Source organism: Diceros bicornis, unplaced genomic scaffold, assembly GCF_020826845.1.
Source record: "Diceros bicornis minor isolate mBicDic1 unplaced genomic scaffold, mDicBic1.mat.cur scaffold_230_ctg1, whole genome shotgun sequence".
In the NCBI taxonomy this organism is placed as follows: Eukaryota; Metazoa; Chordata; class Mammalia; order Perissodactyla; family Rhinocerotidae; genus Diceros; species Diceros bicornis.
In genome coordinates this window covers 339,043-343,047 of record NW_026691113.1, presented here as the reverse complement: position 1 = coordinate 343,047, position 4,005 = coordinate 339,043, and positions in this window count along the sequence as shown.

The following is a 4,005-nucleotide window of genomic DNA, read 5'->3' as shown; positions in this document are numbered from 1 at the left end:
ACTCTCCCTTATTCAACTTATGTTCCAGTCCTCTTGATCAAGCACCCTAGACTCCAGTCTCACACACGCTCTCCTGACTTATGCTGGTCCATGCTGGGTAGGTTTTGTAGCTCCCTGGGGCATAGTCCCTTTGCTCCCTTGTCAGCCTCAATGTGTCAGCAGCTGGGTTATGTTGTGACTTAATCCTAATTTTGAGATTAAATCACAGTTGTAGGGATTAAAGTCCCGGTGGCCAGGAAGGGCAGATCCTGAATATCCACACCCCACTGAGATGGAGGTGGGTGGGTGAACACTGTCTTGTGGGGAAGCAGCCTCTGCATCATCTCCAAGCAAGTGGGAGACAGGAGGTTAGACAGCATAATGGAAAGGAGTGGGCTACCTTTGGAGGCTCAGAGGGTTCAGGGGAATCTGGGGATTCAGGATCTTCAGGGACATCAATCTAGATAACTCCATCCATCTTTTTCCCAACCGGGCCCTGACCTTGGTACAGCAGACCTACCTTTGTTGGGAATTTATCCTTCTTTGGAGTTTGGCTGTTCTGACCATTGAGTCTTGGGCCTGGTCCCCAGTTTCTCTGCCTTCCCACAGAGGAGATGAGAGCCTGTTTGTATACTGCCAAGGTGGCTATGGTGGTTTTAAGATATGTCCACAAATTCTTTGATATTCTTCCCTTCAAAAGGTGGAGCCTAATTCCCCTCTCCTTGAGTGTGGGCAAAACTTGACTACTCACTCCTAACAAATAGAAGAAAGTACAAGTGATGTTGTACATTTCAGAAACTGGGTCAGAAAAGGCACTGAGGTGTCTTCCTTGCTCTCTCTTGGATTTCTTGCTCAGGAGGAAGTCAGCTGACATGTCATGAGGAAACTCAGGCAATAGATGGAGAAATCCTTGAGGTGAAGAACCGAGGCCTCGTGCCAACAGCCACATGAGTGATTTTAGAAGCAGATCCTTCAGCCTCAATCAAGTCTTCAGATGACTGTAGCCTCAGCTGATATCTTTTATTGTTGTTGTTGTGTGTGTTGATTGTGGAGTGTTGGTTAGAAGTAAGCTTGTTTTACTAATAGAGGCAATTCTCACTTTAAAGAACATTTTTTTGATGCACAGATAAAAGGAGGGCATGTTGGGAGAATAAAAAAATAGTAGAGTAAAGATAGACTTTGAAATACTGGACACCAGAGATGTTCTAGAATGATAAACTCAAAGATGATGGTACATTGTACAATAAAACAGGCTCAGCAAACCATGGCCATTGGGTTGACAACCTGTTTTTTTTTAAAATAAACTCCAGATGTTACAATGTTATTACGGTGGTAGAGTTTTTATTTTATAACTTTTTTGAGATATATGTCACATACCATACGATTCACCCACTTAAAGTACACAGTGCAGTAGTTTTTAGTATATTTACAGTTTTATAACCATCACTACAGTCTAATTTTAGAACATTTTCAACACCGCAAAATGAAACCCCGAACACATTAGCATCTCTCCCCATTCCTGCTCCATCACTTGACCCAGCCCCAAGCAACCACTGTTCCGTCTCTAAGGATTTACTATTCTAGACCTCTGCTCATTGAGTTCTACAGATCTTCCAAGTGTTGACACATTTCATTATACGAAAACAAAACAAAACAAAATACCATACAGTGCTTAACACTACCCCCGACCTATCAGAAAAGTCTTACATAGTGGAAAGCTGTCAAGCTCTTTGTATCAAGTGTAAGTTTTCCATAATTTTGGCTGAGAGCTTGAATTTTGTCATTGTCAACAAATACTGTCAGTTGTTTTCCTTGAAGTGATAGGCTCTTGGAGGTAATTTTTGAGAAAATGTGTGCCAAATACCCAAAACTGAATAACCTCAGTTTGTCAGTCGTTCTTTTAAGTAAAAATGACGTTCTATCAAGAGTGGCTAGGTCAGCTCAGATTGTCACACAAGTGCTTCTCCTCAAGACAGCCATTGTCCTTCAGTGCGTAACAGAAGTGCTTCCCGCCTACTTCCCATTTCATCACATACTATGTATTATATCAAAATATTAAAAAGAGGTATATTTAAGGTCAAGATTTAATAAAGTTAATAACATACGGGCCGGCCCCATAGCATAGCGGTTAAGTGTGCGTGCTCCGCTGCTGGCGACCCGGGTTCGGATCCCGGGCGCGCACTGAGGCACCGCTTCTCCAGCCATGCTGAGGCCGCGTCCCACATACAGCAACTAGAAGGATGTGCAACTATGACATACAACTATCTACTGGGGCTTTGGGGGAAAAATAAATAAAATAAAAAAAAATAATATTACTGCTCCATCAAGAACGTTGTTTAGGGGCCGGCCCCGGGCGCAAGCGGTTAAGTGAGCGCGCTCCGCTGCGGCGGCCCGGGGTTCGCCAGTTTGGATCCTGGCACGCACCGACGCACTGCTTGTCGAGCCATGCTGTGGCAGCATCCCATATAAAGTAGAGGAAGATGGGCACGGATGTTAGCCCGGGGCTGATCTTCCTCACAACAAAAAAAGAATGTTCTTTAGTAAAACTGGCTTTTTTTTTTTTTTTCCAGCGTGAGGTCATGCCTGTGAAGACTACGATGACTCTAATATAGTTTGGTGCAACCACCTTGATTTGTGCTGAGGCGTCATCTCTCTTCAGTCATATCTGCTCCCCTCCACCTGGGGGCAGATGACCTCTGTCCCAGCTTCCAGTGGGACAGATAAGTTTTGCCTGTTTCTGAACTTCATATAAATGGAATCATAGAGCATATACTTTTTCGTGCCCGGCTTCTTTCACACAGCATTATGTTTGTGAGATTCATACGTGTGTATGGCTACGGTTTGTTCTCATTGCTATTTGTATTTTCCTTGTAGAAATATCTGTCCCTTCTGTTGTAGATAGATATTTGGGTTATGCCCATGTTTTTGTTTTTGACTCGTGTGAGTAGTGCTGCTCTGAGTACTGTACCTGTCTTTGATGAACATATGTGCATGTTTCTCTTGGTATTTACCTAGGAGTAGAATTGCTGGGTTGTCAAGTATGTGTATTTCAGCTTAGCAACTGCTGCTGGTTGGTTTTCTATGATGTTATGTTTTTGAAATCATGAAATTAGGTTGGACAAACAACTGTGATTTATATATAACAAAATAAAAGAGGGGAAAATGTGTACTAGATTGGAGAGGCAGTTTGGGGCCACACTCTTCGGAGCCTGAATGCCATGTGAAGGCAGAGTGGGCCGGGTGGTACAGTGAAGATGGGGCTAGGTTGAATCCAATCCTTACATTCTGTGTTACCTTGGCCAAATTACTTAACCTTCTTCAACATTAGTTTCCTCATCAGTAAAACGGGGATAGTACCCACCTAAAAGTGTTGTTTAGAAGATGAAATAAATAATGTATGAAAACTGCTTAGAAGAGGGCCTGGTACTTAAGACATCCCCCAAAGTATTAGTTTCTTTCCTCCCAAAGGATTTTATTTGGAAATATTAGGAGATATTGATAATATTTGAGCAGGAAGATACATCATTAACTGTTCTATCCTTTAAAGTGTTTAATAAACTAAAGGTAAGTCTGAGACTGAAGTGTTGGAGTTGCAATCCCCTAGTTTTCTGCTGGCGGGTATATTTTATGCCTGGCACAGAATGGGAGTGAGTGCATTTTGAGCTTCGTTCTCAAGATATTGTTCTACGGAATGCACAGACCTGCCCATAGATCTACAGGGTTTTGAAGAGTAGAAATAACTTATTGTCATCACATAGCAAAAGCATTTTGGTGTTCTTCTTTCTGTAGCATCTGCCCCAGAGGATGAAGCCCTAAAAGGTAAAGAGGAGAGACCAAGATGCAAATAATCGGTCTTTGTCTCAGCTGTAAAGAGGTGACCATTGCTGTCATAGCCAAAGAAAGGCAAGGCCAAAGGAGCTGAAGTCCCAAAGTCTTAGGACCTAATAGCATGAGCAGTGACGTCAGATATAAGGAGAAGGTAAGGAACAGCATCAGATGAACCTGACTGGAACAAAGGGAGGTGGC